Below are 22,578 nucleotides of genomic sequence, written 5' to 3'. Positions count from 1 at the left end.
AAGGTTCTTTTTCAGCAGATTCTTTTTACTTAGTATTTGGAAGGAAACGATTGCAGCATTCCAGAAAATTATTAAATACTTAGTAGGAAAAGTAAAACATTTTTAATTCTCAAGTTATCATAATTTTGCCATAGAAGGAATTTAATATCTCCGCCAAGCCCTAGAGGGATGATACTGAAAGAACAATGGCCTGCCTACAACAGTGAGCTCTGGAACTTACCAGGTCATTCTGATCTTAGAAACTAAATATCTTTACTTTCAGGAGCAGGGAAGATGTCTAAGCCAGTAAAGTAAAGTGTTTTCAGTGCAAACATAAGGGGTCTCCTGTACCCACATAAATACTGGGTGGGTTTGATGGCTGCCTGTTATCTCAGCATGCAGTAACAGTAGGGAAACTCCTGGGCAAGCTGGCAAGCTAGACTCCATTAAATTGCTGAGCTCTGGACTCAAGTGAGAGACAGAGTCTCAGGAAAATACAGAGAAGAGTGATTAAGGGTCAGTGTCAATTTCTGACCTCCACAGAACACCTATATACACACCCAGACATGTATATCTATATGTATATACACACATTCACCCCCCACACACATCCATGCACACATATGCACACACACGTGCACACATGCCACAAACAAAAAAAGAGGTCAAAACCAATCTTAACTGATATTAACATAGACCACATGAATGAGGTTTTCCAGACAGTGCCCTCATGCAATGTACATAGACAGCTTATTGCTATTTTTAAATTACTGTCCTATTCAGCTGGTAGAGACAGAATGTGTGCCATGAAGTTGGGGGAGGGGCATGGATCTAGGAAAACAATCCAAAGTTGGAATATCCAGTGACTTGTTACTGAAGGCATTATTTGAATTGCCAACTTGCTTGTTTTTGTTCTAAACAACTGTAGGCGAGCAAGAATATGCCACCAGATTTTTGGTGGGTGAATTCTTCATTGCTGAATAAACATCCTATATGTTCAGAGTCCTCATCAAGTAATTGGTCCTGAATAACTGATTGTGTTTTCTTTTTTTTTTGTTACCATTTTTGTATACAAACACTATACTAAACAATTCATACACATTTCATCTCTGAAATATCTAAATGATGGCAACATTATTATTGTCATTTTTAAAAACAGGAATAAAAACTAGGGAGGCCTGTACTCCCCCTCTGCATGGAACAGTCCCATCTGGCACATACTTCTCTGGTTCCAAAGCTCAGGCTCATAAAAATAATCTATTTACTTGGGCCATCAAAACAAAGTTTCAAGCCGGGCGTGGTGGCGCAAGCCTTTAATCCCAGCATTTGGGAGGCAGAGGTAGGAGGATCACTGTGAGTTCGAGGCCACCCTGAGACTCCTTAGTGAATTCCAGGTCAGCCTGGACTAGAGTGAGACCCTACCTCAAAAAACCAAAAAAATAAAAATGAAAAAAACAAAAAACAAAAAACAAAGTTTCAAGATCTCAGTGTCCAATACATGTGGCTACTCAAGTTGGTTAAGGAAAGTGTGGTGGTCTGAAGGACATGGCCTCAGTATCCTCGTGTGTTTTGAACACTTAGTCCCTAGTCAGTGGCAATTTGGGAAAGTTGTGGGGCCTTTGGGAAGTGGAGCCCTTCTGGAGGAGGTGCGTTTCTGGGGGTGAGCCTTGAATGTTATTAGTCTAGCCCCATTGTGTATGTTGCGTATTGCTCACTCAAACTACTCCCTCTCTGCTGATATGTGACAACGTGAGGCAGTTTCTTGCCTGTGCCATGCTTTTCCCAGCATGTTGGAACTCCCCTTGGAACTGGAGGCAGAAATAAATCCTTTCCTCCCATTTGCTGCTTCTGGTCTGGTGTTTTGTACCAGCAACAAGAAGGCAATTGCAACAGAAGGAAAGAAGCACAAACAAATGGATTTAGTGGTCTCAATTTTTGAGTGAAAGATAACAGGGCTAGTACCTTCCTTGGTACTAGTTCTGCAAATGAGTATATCTGACTAAAAATAGCTGTAGAACATTGTACGTGTGTGTGTGTGTGTGTGTGTGTGTGTGTGTGTGTATGTGTGTGTTTTGTGTGAGTGGATGTGATGATGCAGTGCCCTGTGAGCTTACCTGTGGTTCCCCAGGTGCTCATGTTGGGTAGCTGGAGGAGAACATCTGGTGCTCCGCTTTTCCCCTCACTATTTTCCCTTGCAGAGGAGCTTCTTACAGATCCTGCAGCTTGCCGTCGGTGACTTCCATGGATTTTTCAGTCTCTGCTCCTCACAGGGCTGGGATCACAGACATGGGTGGCCAGACACAGGTCTTTTCTGTGGATTCTGAAAACTTAAACTCAGGTGTTCTCAGGACTTCTCAGACTTCCATTCTGGTGCAGAAAGCATGCTTCACTACTATCGCTTCAGCCCACCACAGCACTTAACAACAGCAACTACATAGTAAGTACTCATAGAGAGCTCTCATGCATATTAGCAACTGATGAGAATTGAAAGGGTCAGGAAACAGCAAATTGTAGAATCAAGAAAACCCTTTATAATAAAACTATGAAGAATGAGATCACTTTGCTCTGGCTATCACTGGCTCAACTCCCATGCTCAACTCCAGGTGCTGGTAGTAGAAAGGAAACTTAATGATCACTAGTCACAAAAGATTAGATCACTGCAGTCCTGCAGGTAATGGTAGCTGGAAGATATACAGGAAACCAAGTGGTTATTTTTGCTGCTGAAACACTTACTACTTCATGGTGGCATTAACATGTCTTTCCATCAAGCCTTCAACAGTTAATAATAAACAGAGGGTCTTGAGCAATCAGACAGTTTAATAAAGAGAAAATTTAAATAAAAATAAAACTCATAAGAAATATGGAGAGTGGAAAGAATAAATATCTTCAAAGAATATTAACCAATGAATCAACAGAAGGCCACAAATGGAACAATTTAATGAAATGTCCTTAACATATGACAGCCAAAATTTGAGTGAAAATTTGAGAATACAGTAAGAATCCCAGAAACAACAAAAATAGGAAGATATGAACATTTAAAATATTTTTTAAAAAAGTTTTGAAGTAGATCTGAAAGTTAAGTCTCACAGGGAGTGAATAGGCATTCTAGAAGGCAAGAAAGGAGAAAATGATGTAGAGAAAGTTACTTGTTTTAAAGTAATACAATGTAATTTCTTCAAACTGAAGAATTCACTTTTAAAATGAAGATCTCTTTAATTTATTTAGCCAAATGTGCAAAAAAAAAAAAAAATCACACGAAGTGAATAAAGGTGAAACTTTGAAATAATGGGGGGAGAGATATGGCATTGAACCTCTCAACTTTAAAGGTACTACAACCTAAAAAAAGGGTAAGGGGACAATTCAAATTTCTAGGAAAATTTTTTCTATTTTCTTTTTTTAAAAAATTTTTTGTTTATTTGATTTATTTGAAAGTGACAGACAGAGAGATAAAGAGGCAGATAGAGAGAAAGAGAGAGAGAATGGGCACTCCAGGGCCTCTGGCCACTGCAAACGAAGTCCAGATGTGTGCGCCCCCTTGTGCATCTGGCTAATGTGGGTCCTGGGGAATCGAGCCTCGAACCAGGGTCCTTAGGCTTTACAGGCAAGTGCTTAACTGCTAAGCCATCTCTCCAGCCAGTTTTCTATGTTCTTAATGTTATCTGACGACTACTGGTGGATATGCTCTAATAGACACAGAGTAAAGACTGACATCTGAGAAAAGACTAGGTAACTTTCAGGAAGACTTAAAAGCACATTTGGTTAGCAATTGCCCTGGAATAGCCCAAGAAGTTATCAGAATAGACTGAATTCAGAAACACAGGAGCAACAAATATTAATGAGGAAACAGGAATATTATTACTAGATTAGAAGAGACACAGTATCAAAAGACCTATTGAAAGCAAATTTTCTTAAACATTTTCTACTCATGACGCTCTTTTAGCATGAGAAGTTTTCATGCTACATCTGGCATATAGGTATATAAACTAGACACATTAACCAAAATTATTAATAATAAGCCATAAAATGTACTTTAAAATAGTTCTTTGGTATACATGTCATTTAACTCTGAATTAAAGATGAAAGAAAACTTGCATGCTGAGATAGATATGTTTATCATTCCACCTTAGCCTAATATTTGATACTGTAAAACATAGGACATCTTTAATATTTTTCAACATTGATCAATATTTTGATTTTATACTCACTCATGCTGAGAACATCTCTTTGAGTAAATGCATAGTAAAAAATAACAGAAGCATGTGTACAGTCATTTCAGAAATTGTTGAAAATCTAATATCAAGCAAAATTCACTTAATATTTTTTTAATGAAACTCAGGTCAGTAACTCAAATAGTAATTTTTTAAAGTCAACCATTTTAACACAAATAAAAAAAATATGTTAATTTGATATTTTCAGGCTGAGTAGCGATGGTAGAAAATATTAGGAGCTTTTGTTCTCTGTATTGAAACCAGTATGTTTCTACGTGATGAGAAAACTGTATGTCCAGTAAAAACACTGCAACTCAATCAAAACAATAGCCCCAAGTCTTAGCCAAAGTGTTTCACACAGCGCTTGTTGGTATTTTGTGGCTGACGGCAAGTGTTGTGGGCTCAGAACGCAGGCTGTCCTAAAGCTTGGCCACACAGCCTGAGCAAACGCCATAAGAAATGCCTTGTTGGGCTTTTAGAAACTTCCCAGTGATGCCAAGTTTTCTGTGATCCCCACCTTCAGCCACATAATGCCACATGGAATCCCGGCTCAGCTTAAGAAGCTAGGCTTTACAGCAAGAGTCAGTAATCAGAAGGCGAAAGAAGCAAAGGAAGAATTGATATAATTATTGATGTTAGGAAATAAGCCTATAAGAAAAGACACGGAAGCAGAGTCACCTGGGTTGTTCAGGATAACAACATTGTAGACATGGGTTTAATTCCATATTGATAAACTCTGAGGCAAACATAGGAAGAGGAGAATCTGTGTGCTTCTCTCTGTATACGTAGAGCTAAACTCTTCATCAGCTAGGGTCGGAGATCAATAGGTAGAGCTTAAAACTGCTAAGTCACAGTATCTCTGCGTAGCAGCACACACGGACGTTGCTGAAAATGCGTATGCTGGGAAGTCAGCAGAGGGATGGGGGGGCAAGTCCCTTATGTTTTTGTTAGTTTCACATATCGTGTGTTTTACAAGTGGTTAACTTCAGTGATGAACTCTTGCTGTTGTTTTTAAAACACTTGCTAAAATATATATATAAAAAAGTGCTCATCAGTGCTGCTTGACCACCCTTGATGTGCCACCTCATCTCTCTGTCCCTAAGTTGTCACTTGGACAATCTAAAAAGGGGGCTACATCAGTAGTATGCGCACTCACATTTTCTAGAAAGTTAAAATTTTAATTCCCTGTGTGGTCTTTCCTTTTCAGTTCTGAGCACAGCCACAGCATGTTACGTCACTCAGAGTTTCAACCAACACCTGGAAATCAGGCTGTGTGGATCACTCGGATGAGACCAGACAGAAAGAAATGGGTCATGGCAAGTGTTGTCACTCCTGACAGTGACAGCAGGCCAATGGGAAGCCTGTACACAAGGTCTGATACTAAGCTCTCAGGAGGAAAATAAATAAATAAATAAACCAGAGGACAGAAAATGAAAAATATCACATTTCAGCAAGAGCAATCTGGGGAAAGAATGGCAAATTTCACATGATTTAGCTTCACTGTTAGCTTTTATAAAGACCCAAGGACTATGAACTGAGGAGTTGAGCCCTAATTGAGTCTCCCTTGGAACATCCGCATTGTGTCCCCAAAGCCCCTGGTTGGGTTTCACACCAGCACCCAATCACTCTTTAATTCAAGCATTTTTCTTCCTCCTCGCTTGTGTTTCTTTTTAATTCCCCATTTTTTTTTTCTTTGAGTAAGAGGAGGTTAATGTGAGTCATTACGAATTAAAAAACAATTACACAATGAAAAAATAGTTTGGATGACTTAATTAGATTCTAATTTAATGGGATTTGAACCCAGCACACCGGAAATACGAAGCAGGAATTTTAGCTGTTAAATTGCGTGCCCTTTGATTAAACTCAGTGGGAATTTAGAGAGATTATTTTGGCTGCTTGAAGATACCATGTTTTTCCATTAGTGCCAGAGAAATATATTGAGGGACTAAAATATTACTAATAAAAATAAATGTGAAAGTTGTAAATTTCAAACAATGGGAGACTCATAGTTCATACCTGAATTTCCAAGTGCATATGTGACATTTCATTAAGCTTAAAACTGAAGGCACACTCTATTATGTCTGACCTCTTTAGAAAAGAAACCTAAATATTTCCACAATTTATCATCCTTTGGAATCTAGCAACAGTAAGTCAGAGAATGCGAACGTGTCTGCTGGACACTGAGAGAGAAAGTCCACGGAGGTACCCTGGCTGGGGACCAGACGTGAGGCATCAACGCGCCCTTTCAGCATCCCTAATCACACCGCTGCCAGCCAGTGGACTGTGCTTTCTTTGCCCATAGAATGGGAACGGTGAAGTACACCCGTTGGAATGGAGACTACAAAGCTGGTTCATTCAAATCGATACCTACATCAGACTTTTCCAAAAATGGTAATGCGTTGAACAGTGAGCCAAAATTCCCAAAGGGCCCTGAGAGCATTGTCTCAGAAAGGAACGATTCCACGTCAAACCACTAGGCTGCATGGCCTTGAGAGGTACCTCTGCCTTTCACAGGAACTCAGTCAGCCACTGGAGGGAGCCAGGTTGACTCTCACTGTGTAGCAGAAAATGATGGACCCTGTAGGGAACGATCATTTTAAAAATGGCATGCAAGGATGACAGAATTTGAACAAAATCCCCTTTTATTTATTTATGCCAAAATTTTGTGTGAATGTAAAATGCCATCTCGATCATGCTTTATTTATGGTGTGGCTTTTTTCTTTTGAAAAAAAAAAAAAAAGAAAGAAAGAAAAGAAAGAAACATGCTGGCTGAAAACTTCTGTACCCAGGCTGGTTCCCATGGCAAATGAGAAGGCAGATCGCCCAGCAAATGGCGCAGCTTCGGCACCTGCCTGGCCTGTGGTGGCCTCATGCCCTGACTCTGCTTGCCTGCTCTGATCTGGGCAGGTTTTAAAAAGCCTCACCTGTCACATCAGTGCAGCTAGAAATCATGCCAGCGCCTCTCCATGAATAGAGGGATGTGCGATATGTAAAATTCCTAAAGACAATTTTTATTTATAGCTGTTGCAAACAATGTTTATACAAAGTTTATTAAATATGTCACCCCCATTGATTTATCCCAACCGATCTCTTCAATCACTAATATTTATGTGATGGGTTCAGTTGCAACAATTATTTTATATGCTGTAGAGTATGTTATAACTAGGGATTCACCCTGGCAATTATATCAAAGATAAAATGCTTCCTGAAGACCTCAGGGCAGGCCAGGACGTATATTATTGGACACAAGGTGGTTTCAGCACTAAATTTAGAGCAAGGAATGTGGGGCATCTGATGCTTAAAAATTAACGCTGGCTTCCCGGGCTTTCTGGAGTCCCCTCGTTTCTGGGAAAGCAGCAGCTTATGGTCACTCCACCCCCTCGTCCAACCCTTGGGCCTAGATATGCTTCCTTGTCATCTCTTTGAAGTTTTGTTGGCTTTTGCTCTAAGAAACATTTATCTAGTGCCCAGAGTAGGCAGAAGAGCCTACTTTGGCACTTACAAATACTGACAAAGGAAACCAGACACATGCTATTTTTTTTTTTTTTTCAGCAAGGAATTGGCATCAGGGCTGACTGGCAGAAGAATTACTAACAAAGAAACTGGGGTTCTCTAAAAGCCCCAAGGTGACCATTGAAACTATACGAAGACAAAATCAACAGAAAAAAAACCCCTTAAAACTGCAATTGAAAGCAGCTTGTTTCCTAAGAAAGACTAGCCTTGTTTGGTAAAATTAACTTGGTAGGTACCCTTTGGCTCAGAGTGGAAGTCCTCACAGGTGCAGAAACAAAAGGAAGAGATAGCTAAATGGTTCTGTGAAAGAGGTTAGTGGGTTTGGAAGCTGAGGTGCACTGTAGGAAGAAGGAGGAGGGAAAAGAGTTTGGGACCTAGGGAGAGGTAGAGGAAAGGGTGATAGCAGAGAACTGAAGTGTGCGAGCCAGGCTGCGGGTGCCCTTTAAGCACTAGCGAGTGTAATGTTCAGTTAAAAATGTTCCCTTGGGGCTGGAGAGATGGCTTAGCGGTTAAGCGCTGGCCTGTGAAGCCTAAGGACCCCGGTTCGAGGCTCGGTTCCCCAGGTCCCACGTTAGCCAGATGCACAAGGGGGCGCATGCATCTGGAGTTCGTTTGCAGAGGCTGGAAGCCCTGGCGCGCCCATTCCCTCTCTCTCCCTCTATCTGTCTTTCTCTCTGTGTCTGTCGCTCTCAAATAAATAAATAAATAAATTTAAAAAAAAATGTTCCCCTGTCTAGTAATGTCAGCCTTTTGCCTTGTTTCCCAAGCTAATGTTTTGGAAGTGGGGAGTCTAAACTGAATAAACAATTTTAGAACACCATGATCAACAAATGCACTGAAAAACTATGGTTGAATTCGGAATACACACACATAGTTATATAGAAGTATTGGACCCATACTCCCCTTGACCTTTAAAATATCTGGAAAGACCCAAAAAAGGTTGGGCCTCAACTCAAAAAGAAAAGAGGCTCAAGACAGAATGACCACCCTCCCGCCACACAAGGGCCATGCAATTTTTCCACAGTTGAGTAGGTTCTAGTATTTTTTAAAAAAATTTTTTGGTTTATTTTTATTTATTTGAGAGCAACAGACAGAGACAGAGAGAAAGAGGCAGATAGAGGGAGATAGAGAATGGGTGCCCCAGGGCCTCCAGCCACTGCAAAGGAACTCCAGTTGCATGCGCCCCCTTGTGCATCTGGCTAATGTGGGTCCCGGGGAACCGAGCCTCAAACAGGGGTCCTTAGGCTTCACAGGCAAGCTCTTAACCCCTAAGTCATCTCTCCAGCCCAGTTCCAGTATTTTTAAAACATTTTATTTATTTATTTATTTATTTATTTATTTATTTATTTATTTATTTATGAGAGAGAAAGAGGCAGATAGCAGAGAGAGAATGGGCACAAACTAAAGATGCCTGGGCCATGTCGTACATCTGACTTCACTTGAGTACTAGGGAACAGAACCCTGGGTTCTTAGGCTTTGCAGGCAAGCACCTTAACTGCTGAGCCACTTCTCCAGCCCTAGGTTCTGGTGTTTAACTGACTGTATGGTTCTTGAAAATATTTCTCTCTCTGCCAAGAGAGAGTTTTTTTTCTTCTTCTTCTTCTTCTTTTTTCCCACAGACTCTTTCTTCCTTATTATATACCACTGGGTTCAGTTTCGAAGTTGCCTTTTCTTACAATTCTTCCTGGTGTTGAGCAGCAAACGTCATGGACCTTTTTGACATCTTGCGTTGGCAAATACTGCTTGTAAGGCTGATCACTTACAAATACAGCTTGTTTGACCCATGACTGTTGGGTGGCCACTTTTACTCAGCATAGCCATTCCACAGGGCTTCATGCGTCCATTAACTATTGAGTCAGCAGGACACTGGGCTGTACGCTGACAGAAAGACCCTAGGAAGACTTGGATTAGTGTGGCCTTTGCATATTCCTGTAAGAACTCAGCCAGCAAGAAGTGATTCTGGTCCTTTCTACTCAGCTTACCCTTTGGTGAAAAGGGGGAAAATATGACTTCTCCTTGCTCATAGTAATTTGGGGTTTGACCTTGTCTGCTCCTAGGATGGAAGAACACTTCGTGGACCTTGTGAAATTCAAAGTTCTCATTGGAGCTACAAAAGGAAGGATCACAGCTTTGAGATTATGTCTGTAACCAGAAGAAAATACGCAAGCAGCGTATTCTGCATAGTTGTACTTGGAACAAGGTTACCTCTGATCTAAAGGCACCTAATGAGGAAGATTTCGTCTGTGAAGAAAAGTATCCTTTTATGCTCCTCTTCTGGCAATCTTGGCTTATCATTCAGCAAAAACACGCTCATACAGTAAGTAGATACCCACAGGGCCAAATTGAGGATAACAATGCTAACGAAGAAGAAAGGTTCCCCAAATTTCTATGTCCCATAGGACCATGATCAGTGTAGTCCCTTCAGAGTACCATTGAGTTGCCAGTTTACATTGTCATCTGGTTGCCAGAATTCTTTGATTGACGAAGTCATGGTAGCATTGCCTTGGAATTCTATATCTTAAGCCACGTCAGCTTTCAATGACTGATGCCTTGATAATGATGGCACACTGGGTAAGGAATCACCACAGGTCCTCTCTTCTTTAATGTGCCACCACTTGCCACGGAGTTCAATATTACCAGTAGAAAATGTTAACCTAGCTTCCTGTAGGTGGCCTCTTTTGGGTGGGGAGAGGCTCTGTGTGCGTGCGTGCGTGTGTGTGTGTGTGTGTGTGTGTGTGTGTGCGCGCGCGTACTTGTGGAGTGTATACATGTGGGCATGCCCACACACAGCGACATGCACTCGCTTGCAGTAAGGACTCTTGGTTGCATTGTCCAGAGCAGAGCTGGGTATGCAGCTCCATCGCTCTTATCCAAATTCCTATCTCACGGGCAGCATCTCTTACGGATAAGAGAACTTGCCATTTCTCATGAGGCTGGAGGATTTCCTGGTCTCCGTTCCCCCTTGCAGGGTTGAGGGTGCAGGAGTACCTGGCCACACCCAGCAATTTACATGGGCTCTAGGGATTTGAACTCATGCAGTTTAGGGCCCCCTTAGGCTCTCATGCTTGTACAAAGAGCACACTTAACTGCTGAGCTATCTCTCCAGCCCTGCTGCTGCCTCTTCTTTAAAAAAAAAAAAAAAATTAATTAATTACTTTTTTTATTAGAGAGAGAGAGAGAGAGAGAGAGAGAGAGAGGGAGGGAGAGAGAGAATGGGCATGCTAGGGACTCCAGCCACTGCAAACGCACTCCACCACACATGTGCCACCATGTACATGTGGCTTACATGGGTCCTGGGGAATCAAAACAATGTTTTTTGGCTTTGCAGGCAAATGCCTTAACCACTATGCAGTCTCTCCAGCCCGTAGCTGCCTCTTTATGAGAACTTTACAGCACATAAAAACAACAACAAAAATAAACCAGGTATTCTTTATATTTTTAATTAAAAATTTTTTTTGAGGCAAGCCTAACAGACTGTTTTTTTTTTTTTTTTCAAATATGATAGGGAGACACTGAGACAGAGAGAGAGAGAGAGGGAATTGGTATGCCAGGGCCTTCAGCCACTGTAATCAAACTCCAGACGTGTGCACCCCCTTGTATGCATGTGTGACCTTGCACAGTTGTATGATTGCATCTGGCTTATGTGGGATCCAGAGTGTCAAACATGAGTCTTTAGGCTTCACAGGCAAGTGCCTCAGCTGCTAAGTCATCTCTCCATGCTGTATTCTTTTTTAATGATTTATTTATTTATTTATCAGAGAAAGAGGGAGAGAGAGAAAGGGAGAGAATGGGAACCCCAAGGCCTCTAGCCACTGCAAACGAATTCCAGATGTGTGCGCCCCCTTGTGCATCTGGCTAAGGAGGGTCCTGGGGAATTGAACTTGGGTCCTTTGGCTTTGTAGACAAATGCCTTAACTGCTAAGCCATCCCTCCAGTGTGTATTCTTTCTATTGACATAGGAGTGACACCCACCAAGCTTTCCAAAGAGTCAAGTAAAGAAATGTAGTCCTGTAAAAGTGTTGTGTGTCCTAATGATGTGGTGAGTATCCTAAGAATTAGAGATGGTCCACTCTTCTGAGGAATGTAAGGAACAGAGGGAAGAGGTCGCCCAGGGTCCGTCCCACACTGTGCAGCCCTGGGCAGGGGCTCTCGTCATCTTAGCCTCCCTTGGCCTTCCTGCTGTGGTCCTGCATGTGCTCTGTGTATGTGCCACAGACCTACACAAAACTAATTGTTCCTGTGATTTCCTTTCTGAGCCACTGCAGATGTCCCTTTCTGTAACAATTTAATTAACACTTTAAAGTAATGATGCATTAATTAATGCCAAATTACAATGAAAATCCCGGAGACTTACACTTTATATCAACATTAATGCAAAATGAGTTCCTCCTGGATAATTTTTCTTACAATGAATACAAAAAGAGATAATACTAATTAGGCCATCAATTTAAATTTACCATCATTTCAATCCATGCCATTTATCTGTTGCTTTCCACAAAACAATTGTGGCCTGCTCTACATTTGCATGGTGGTAGGGATATCTACATAGCAACCAGACATGGCCCAACTTCAGGACATATGACATAAACTTGAGTTTTGCCTTTTGTATTTCAGTTACTGAAAATGGGGTGAAAAAGTTGAAAGAGTGGGCGTATTGAGTTAAATAAAATTCCCTGACTTGAATAAAGCAAAGTACATAATCCTATAATAATCATGGCATAAGCTTTAAGTTCTACCCAGCAAGTTGCATATGATTTGGTTTATTTCTGCTCTCAGGGTCATGACCCAGGAGTCAGAAGACATGTTGCATCCACAGGGTCATTTGTTCATGTGTAGACATAAATCACATCTCCAAAAGTTTAGTTCTGTCACAGATCATCATCACAGCTTATAACAGTGCGACATTCCTCTCATTATCCTCCAGGGAGAAGGGCTTCAGAGGTTAAGTTTACAATGGTCAGTGAAGAAGGGATTTCTGATCGTGATCCCTCTATTGTGACCTTTGTTTATTTATTTATTTTTATTTTTTTCTGAAGAGACCCTTACTCTTGTCTTTCATGTTGAAACGTGGTTTCTAGAGCCTTCTGGATGTGCAAAACCTCTTATTTCTAAATCAAAACTCTACTGATGAAATGTTTTCATTTGACCTTAAGTAGTAGGCAACTTTTCAATGGCAACCGAGCATGTTAGGGCACGTGCCTTCACCTGTTCTCTCAGAGTTCCTTCTTTGACAAGGGATTTCAGGATTATCAAAGCTTTTCCTTACTCTTTTGTAATACTTTGCCACAGTTCCCCAAAGAACATATACTTACTACAATGACTAATTTCAGTACGTAAACAGGAATGGAGATTTGCTGAGAAGACAGAGAATCAACAACAGCAATCTTTGACTTCAGAAGGAATAATACCAGAGTGTGTCCTAGATCCCTTCACCTCTGGCATATTTCTGTCCATCTGTTGCTCCTCTTAGCTATTGGATCTATCACCATATCCTTTTTTAAAAAAAAAGATCTCTTTTCTTGTATATTAAGGGACAAGGAACACTTTTCTCCTTGTGGCTTTGTTTTCTAATGTTCTAAATCAGCTCTGGAAATTTCTGCTTGCCCAGGTGTTCCCTAAGAAAGCAGGCAATGGGCCTAACTGAAGTCTGGCAGAAAGAAATTAATTTTGAAAAAATCAATAAGCCCTGCTTTTGTTTTTAGTCAGCTTGAGGGGAACACATATCAGTGACATTTACCTTGGACTGTGCCTCCATGCCTGTAAAAACAAGAGATGGCAGGGTGGATCAGGTGGCATGGGTCACCCTCTGTACCTCCTTGGTTGGGTTGCCTGTCAGCAGTTGGTAGTAGGGAGTTGAACACTTGACCTTGCAGAGCTATGTGGCATTCTGAAGTCATCCCTTTTACACAAGTATCTATAACGGGTCTCAGAATTTAGCAATCCCAGGTATGCACTCAAGATACCTTTGGAGATATTTTTTTTTTATGAATATGGTAAAAATCAGGAAGGTAGATCATCCTACCTATTATTATCTAGAATCTAGATACTTGAGATTTCTTGGGGTTGCAGCAGAAATTAAAAAGCACATATTCCTTGCTTGGCCCACTCCTTCAAGTGATACTTGTTGGGATTTTTGCTGCTTTCAGTATGTCTCTTGTATTCTGTCTCTTACCAGGAAGTGACAACAAAGGCTATACAAGCATAGTGACAGATTGAGATGGGACTGTTAAAGAAGATATGAATAGGGTCATGCTGCAGGCAAATGAATGTTTTCAGGCCAGTCTTTTTATAGTCTTTCAACAAGATTATTACAAAGAGAAATTATTTAGGCTATTACTTGCAGCTAGTATAATTTAATTCTTCTAGTTTCAGGCTTATTTTGAAATAGCTGGGTATGCTGGTAATGCTTCTCAAATATTAGATAATATTATGTTAGAAATAGCAGCTTCACAAAGAAAAATAGCAAGCTTCTTTATTAAATAATATTCCTGACTTTCTCCACCCATATTCATTAAGACACTGAATTGACAGTATCCATAGGCCCTAGTGATCAAACCTCATCTTTAGAATTAGACAGAAATTCTAATATGAGTCCTATCATGGGGAAATTCCCCAGCCTCTCTCAATGTTTGGTTATCTCATCTCAGAGGAGAGATAATAATATGAGTACTGTTGAGGGCTGAATGGAAGTGCTTAAATGTGTTTTATACACTTAGTCAGGCTGGACATTTGAAAATCCATTTGTTGGTTCTGTCAACATGGATTAATCACCTAACACATGCCAGTCACAAGCATTTGAGCATTTGGCAAAAAAAAAAAAAAATATTGAGATGAGATGGAGTTTTGATCTAGGTCATATAGGTCCAAGAGCATGGAATTAAAATGTGCTGTGCTGAAAAGGATATATAAACAAAATACTATGAAATAGAAATAAAAGATATGAGACTAACAGTGTGATTTGAGGAAGGATCCATATAGTGCATGGTGTTGAGCTCAACTCTAGCAAAGCATAAAGACAGCACTAGTGGAAGAAACAAGGACAACTTCTGGGGAAATGTAGGATCATTGCATTATTTGAAAAGTATTCCATATGACTGGAAATGGCACACCCATTTCATTAACAGTGTTTTTATGAGAGAGACAGAGAATTGGTGCACTGGGGTCTCTAACCGCTGCAGTTGCACTCCAGAAGCATACACTACCTGTGTACACGATGCAGCTTTTTGCACTTGCGTCACTTGTGCATTTGGCTTACAGGGGGACCTGGGGAGTTCAACATAGGTCCTTAGCCTTCACAAGCAAGTACCTTAACCACTAAGCAATCTCTTCCGCCCCATTAAGTGTTTGAATGAAGACAGCAGTATGTACAAAATGATTGGATATAAATGAATGGACAATGTATTTAATTCTATTAATAATCCTGGGCAACTTGGCAATCATATCAACCATCTTAAGTTTTTAGGTATATTTCTCCACAGTTATACTCTGTCTAAGGGATTTTCCCAAGGGATCTGGTGGCTGTCAATCAAGATTTTGTTATGAGCTTCTGGTGTCTACCAAGATAGAAAACAACTACTGGATGTCCAAATACATCCTGGTGACATTAAGACACAACGGGAAGTGGATTCTAGCAACATAAGAACCACAATATTATGGGGAAAGAATGGGGGAAGGTAAATGATGTCTCACTCTTGGGTGTGCGAGAGTGGCCAGATACAACAAAATGACTTTCACCAGAGACACACAGAAAACCAGATATGGCATGGAATACATGGAATAGAGATGAAAAATTTAATTGTTGTTTTTATCTTGTCCCTGCACTGTGTGGGGATCATTAATGTCTCATTTTTTCTGATGATCTAGACTGTTGATATCTGGATCTTGGATATAGGAGCAAGGTAATACAACAAAAATTTCCAAAGGTTAAGAAATAAAGGAGAACTGATTCCTATCTGTTATGAACAGGTTTCCTGTTCATTAGTTTTCTCGAGACATTTACTCATCTACCCATCCCATCTGAACCCTATGGCTGGTGGACTATGATGTTGGGACTCTGCTTTCTGCCTTACTGTTTGATAAGGAATTTCTAAGGGGAGATTTCTGGAGAGATTGCAACAAAACAGAGTGACAGGTCAACAGTGATAACAAATTTGTTTGCATGTGTGCTCAAAGTTATTATTGCTCTCTCTCATTAAACTTACTTGTTCTGTACAGAGTAAAATTTTCTTTACTTTTAACTCTTCCACTGCACAGACTACCGGGCAGAGAAGTTGGCATTCAGCAGAGAAAATGAACTTGTGATACAAAATAATATGCCTACTGCGACATTCATCAACTTCATGAAACACACATATGACACAGGACAATGGAAATATTCTGTAAGTGAAGTGTTATAACAGATGTATGCATAATCTAAGGCAAATATATAAAATAAATTGTGGAATGAGGGAATAGCACCAGGAATGATAATAAGAGAAAGAGGCCAATGAACACATCTGAAGAAAATATTAATGAATTAAAATACCAGACAGAAATTCTACCACAAGTTATTGAGAATGAAGGAAGAGATAGAGTGCAGACAAACAGAGTCACCAAGAACAGAACAACCATTACTGGCTATAAAGTCTCAGGAAGGAAAAGAACAATAAGATGAACTATTTAAAGAAACAATTAAGAACAATTCTGCAGCATTTTTGGAAAGTGAAATATCCAAGAATGAGAAGGACTTATAGAACACCAGAGAAAAGAGATAAGGAAAATCTCACACAGAGAACAAATAACAAAGACAACAGGAAAATTCTACTACCTCCTAGAAAGAAAGGGCTGTTCACCTACAGGGAGAGAAAGAGATTGATAGCAGATTTCTACGCAGCTGTTGGGTGGAAGAAAACAATAATGTTTTTAAAAATATAAAAGAAAAGATTTAATTACAAAAACATTTACTGTGGCATTGTTGTTGGTAATGACCCACACATCCATGTAAAGACACATTAGTCACTCAAACATTGTGAGGCAGAAAAACATATGAAGACATATGGAAGCTTTTACAATAAACAGATTGTTTTGTGAATAAAACAATTAGATGCAGAAACAAGATGGTTCCATTTTTACTTAAGTGGAAAGATTGAAAAATTAAGAAAGTTTTTCTTTTGAGAACTAGAAAGGACTATGGGTAAAATTATTTATTTAATTTTTCATTTTCTATTATCCACACTTTGTCTTACAGCACAATTATACTTATTAAGTTCAACTCTTGTTACTCTCAAAGTCCAGGTAACCATTAAGGGTGAGTTTGGATCCTGGAAAGCTGCTTCAGAGGTTCTGACCAGGCATGGCAAGGCTGGACCAAACAGTGTGGCAAGGAGATGGCTCCAGAAGGATCTATAGCACAGATATCTGTGATAGATTACATGTAAAATGGACCTCATAAGCTAATGTGCTTGAATGCTGGGTCCCCAGCTCTTTAGAAAGGTTGAGACATGTTTACTAGGTAGTGCTTCGCTGGAGGAAGTGTGTTGCTGGGGGCAGGTGGTTAGCTGCTGCACAGGCTGTCCCATTTGCTGTTCTCTACTTCCTCCCTGCTCATGTTATGATGTGATGTTGGCTTCCTGCTCTGGTCATGCTTTCCCCACCATGATAGACTTCTGCCCTCTGGCACTGTAAGCTGAAATAAACTCCTTCTTTATTTCTTTATTCCTCTCTCCCTCTTTTCTCCCTCTCTCTCCCTCCCTCCTTTCCTTCCTTCCTCCCCTAAGCTACTTCTGGCCAGGTACATTGTCCCAGAAATGAGAAAGTAACTGATACAATATTACAAGAAAAATGACCAGGAATGGGTTAGCAATCAGAGTGGCAAAACAAGGATGACTGTGATGTCTCTAGCTTCTCTGATAATTGACTTATCAACTCCTAAATTTAGTCTTAAAAGCACTGTTAGTTACATCTTTTTAATAGACTGTCCTGATACAAAAGGCAGATGTTTGCTACATGTATCCATCAGCTCCTGAAAGCATTTTTGAAGCCAATTTGTAGATTTGTACATACGCCTACATGGTGAGCCTCAGATATTTTATTTCCCAGAAAAACATGTTCTACAAACTCTTTCCCCACCTGTGTCATTAAGCAAAAGCAATTGCTTTATTCACCACTAACCTCTGCCTGAGTTCTTTTGAATGAAGGTTCAAAGGCACATTCCATGAATATATCTTTTTCCCAGGAGTGTTGGAACCTGCTGGCAAAATACGTGTTATTTTAGACTCCTGTGGAAAAATGGGCCAAGAGGACACAATTCACAATAGAAACAAAGAGGCAATATCCATAAGGAAAAAAGAGCTCAATGCATAAAAATAATTCTAGTTTTAAAATAGCAGAATTCTCTTATAAAGGTAGGACATTCATGACAGAATGTTGATGAGATGAATTATCTTCTCATATGGTTAGTCCACTTTCTTGAAAACTTCATCACCACATGCAAAGACAATTAGAACACTCTTTTTCTTCCATCCCAGAATTCCATTTCTAGAAATCTATACTAAAGCCACAATCAGTGATGTAGTTAAGGATTAATTAATGCTTAAGGTAAACTACAATAAGATAATGACTTAAATATATTGTATGTCAACTAAAGGGACATTAAAATCATTTAATTACATAAGAAAATACTGATAATGAAGATACGACAATGGCAAATTATATGCATAGATTTTTCATTCTTTTAATTTATCATTTTTTAAAAGATAGAATAATCTGAAATATCAATATTGAGAATCTCTGTATAATTTATTTTTTAATATTTTATTTTTATTGTTCTGCTTTTATCAAAATTTCAAGTGGAATGTGGAGTTTTTAAAATTATAGGGACTTATTTACAAAAGCAATTAATAGCCTATATACTTTCAGGGTTATTGGACTTGGCATGTCTCTTGGTCAACATAAACATAAATCTATAGCATATCAGAGATGAAAGGGCCTAAGAAATAATATAACTAAAACCCTCATTTTTATAGATAGAATTTATGAAAATTTTCATTAGGAGACAATGGGAAGCCATCATAGGTTCACAGAAGCAAGAGTGAGATAACTAGATAATCTTAGTAATAATGTGGATGGTTGATTGGCGAGGTAATAATAGAGGGACAGCTATCCAGACAGAAGGCTATTTTAATAATCTAGAGCAGAAGTAATGAAGCCCCGAGTCAGGAATGTGAGGCTGGAAAGAAGATGAGGTTTGGGGAAGTATTTCGGAAACAGAATTGATACAGTTGAGACAGATTAATTGTGGTTCAAAAAATGGAGGGACTAAGGAGATGTTACTACCAGAGATAAGCTACCAAACTATTTGTCCATAATCTTACCGCATTGTACTTTCAATATCAATGAGTTTATTGATTTATTGCACTATTTGTCAGTTTTCTTTAGAGGAAGTAAATTTGGATCAACACGTTTATTTTTAAGGGCACATAATTTTGAGAAATTGAAGAGACAACATAGAATGTAGTTACTGGATGAATTCATACCATTTAGCTACTCTAAGACAACATGTGTTGACTCATTTCTGTTTGGGTAATAGCCTTCAAGCCATGCCACTACAAACAACTAGAGGAGTAGAAAGATTTTAAAGTTTTCTTCTCTGTATCAATTAGAAACAAATTTGAAATGCTTTAGTGAAAAGATGGAGGATATTTCTGGTCTAGCCACCCGCTTTAATTAGTTGTTTTTCAACCAATATATTTTCCTTTTTTCCTTGGGCACAATATGCTTTCCTCTGAGGTACAGTTTTATGCTTTCACTGAGCCACAGTAACTAGGTGTATCCATAGTGTGCGTTTTATTGATTGATTGATTGATTTGCAGGCATGTCCTATTGACATCACCATGCATGTGAAAATAATCTAAGGCAAAAGAAGACTATAGAAGAAGAGTGTGCATGAGTACACTCTCCTGTTTTACTAAAATTATCACAGTTTCTACTACTTTAGCACTGGGCCAATCTTAAAAGTGTTAGGCCAGCTCCCACCTAGTATCTGAGTAGATGGTCAAATCCTTATTTGGATAGTTCCATAGTAAACATGTCATACAAATGTTATATATTACTTAGTTGTCCAAATACTGTAAATATGTAGTGTGCTATTGTAACTATTTAGTTTGTTGTTGTATTATAAATACTTCGTTTTTCATTGATAAATTTTGATAGAAATGTATAATATTTCTTTATGGTAAACTGAAGATTTTCTTCTTGTAGCTTATTTATACTGACTCTTGGCCTACTTATAAAGCCAGGTCCCTATTTTAAACTAGTTCTTTTCTTAATTTTTATTTAAAAAAAAATTTTTTTTTTTTTCATTTGAGAAAGAGAAAGAGCAGGTAAGAGAGAGGGAGAGAGAGAGAGAAAGAGAATGAATGGGCACACCAGTGCCCCTAGCCATTGCAACGGAATTCCAGCTGCATGTGCACCTTGTGCATCTGGCTTAACTGGGTGATTAAACCTGGGTCTTTGGCTTTTTCAGACAAGGGCCTCAACTACTAAGCCATCTCTCCAGCCCCTTAAACTAGTTCTTTAAAAATATTTTATTTATTTATTAGAGACAATGAGAAAGGGAAAGAGGGAGGGAGAGAGAGAAAATATGGGAATATCATGCCTCCTGCCACAGCAAACCAACTCTAGACACATGGGCCACTTTGTGCATTTGGCTTTACGTGGGTACTGGGGAATTGAACCTGGGACATAAGAGTTTGCAAGCAAGTAAGTGCCTTTAACCACACAGCCATCTCTCCAGTCCTTAACCAGTTCTTTAATGACTAAAATCTTAGTGTCTTTAATAATTTCTTGTAACATGGCTAATCCCATTTTATTCTGATTGTTCTTTTGATGAATGTGTACTTTCCTCCATAGCTGTATTTCTTTCCACATAAGTGTATCTGTTAAGCTATGAAAATAAGAACCTTCTTAACGACTTTCCAATTTGATAAGAAGCTATTTCGAGCACATTTTAGGGAAAAGCCTTGTAGGGACTCTCTTTGCCTCAAGTTGTGTTTCTCTTAAATTTGGCTTCCAATGAAAAACTGGAGTAATCTATCAAAATTGCATTCCCTACTGTGTTGGTTCAGGTCCTTGGATAAGCAGATGCCAAAACATAATTACAAGTGTAGAAGATTTATGGAGGGGCTTGACTGTGTGCATGTAAAGACAGGTGGTGGTGTGAGCCTCAGCGTGAAATGCAGGCCTGACACCCGTGAAAGGAGCAGGAGACAGAGAAAGAGAATGGGTAGGAAGTCTCAGGCTTCATTACTACACAAAAACAAACAAAATCATCGAAATACATTCAAGATGCAATATAGTAAAAGGACTTGCTACTTTCAAGGTATTACTCTCATAAGACAAAATGACAAGAGTATTCTAGAACTGTCTACATAGTTCTGAGGCAAAAAGAAACAAAAATCACCTTTTGAACTACCAATGTCTGCACTAACAGGATCAATTAGGCTATACAAAAGTCATAGGTACTTACAACAGTGTATTTTACATGAAGAATTAGGCTATGTGTTGGAAGTGAGGGGATAAAGTCCATTTTCTAAGACTGCTGGAATAATTTGATATGGACTGAGGGGCTTACAAACCAAATAATTTTATTTCTTATAGTTCTAGGGGCCAGTAGTCCAAGATCTGTATTCTAGAAAATTCATTATCTAGTGAGTGCTTTGGATTCACAGATGGTACCTCCTACCTATGTACTCATTGTGGGAGGGGACAAATTCACTTTCTGGGATCTTGTGCATACACGGACACTAACTACCTTAATTTTTACTTTAAAAAATATTAAGCCACCGACCTCATCACCTAGTCACTTCCTCCAAGCCCAGATTCCTGATATTTTCATTGGGGAAATATGTTTCAATCTCTGAATTTTTGGGTGGTCATAAAGATTCAGGCCACAGCAGATAGCAAAATGCAGGAAAGAGAGATAAAGAACCAAAGATAGAAGGACATAGGAGACATAAGTTGATTAGACCACTGGGCTCATATGTGATGGAGGTTTATGATAACTGCCTATGGATCTGCCAAAGGTGATCTGTCTGGACCAAGACTGGAGTCCAGGAGAAGGAACAGTATACATTCATTCTGCTGGAGGTAGGAATCAACTTACCCCCCTGCCGTGATGGCTACTTGGAGCAATTGTGACCAACTGACCCCATCAAGGAGGAAATATGGCTGTTGCGGTTATCTTACTCTCTACTGTTTGCGTCTTCAATTAGTAAAGCCCATCAGGAGGAAAGCTTCATGAAGACTGAGAAAAAGGATGAGAATATGAGCTTAGAGTAAATAGGTCAATGAGTGGTATGACATGCGTACAATCAACAAAGAATTCAATAATATCAAATATTCTATAATGGAAGAGAGAAGATACTCATAATGTCTGGATTGACTGCATTGGGAGGGTCCCCCTATACTTCATATATTTAATGTGAATTTTGTTCATTGGAATATAAATTTATAGAGGATTTTTAACAACTATTTTCGTTTATTTATTTGTGAGGAGAGAGAGGGAGGAAGGGAAAGAGAGAGAACAGGTGTACTAGGACCGTTTGCCACTGCAAAAGGTTTCCAGATGCAGGGACCACTTTGTACATCTGACTTTATGTGGTTACTGGGAAGTCAAATATTCACTGGAAGGCTTTGCAAACACGTACCTTTAACCACTGTGTAGTCTTCCCAGTCCAAACTCTTAGGGATTTTTAAATTGACTAGTATTCTGTACTTAGGGAATGTGAAGGATGCAATAAAGCACTATTTTGTAATATATTATACAAGTATTGTATATTATGCATGTATAAATATCTCAATATTTAGTAATCTGTCCGTAACAGTATAATCTCTTTGTGTG

Source organism: Jaculus jaculus, chromosome 19 (genome assembly GCF_020740685.1).
Source record: "Jaculus jaculus isolate mJacJac1 chromosome 19, mJacJac1.mat.Y.cur, whole genome shotgun sequence".
In the NCBI taxonomy this organism is placed as follows: Eukaryota; Metazoa; Chordata; class Mammalia; order Rodentia; family Dipodidae; genus Jaculus; species Jaculus jaculus.
This window is presented reverse-complemented; position numbering follows the sequence as displayed.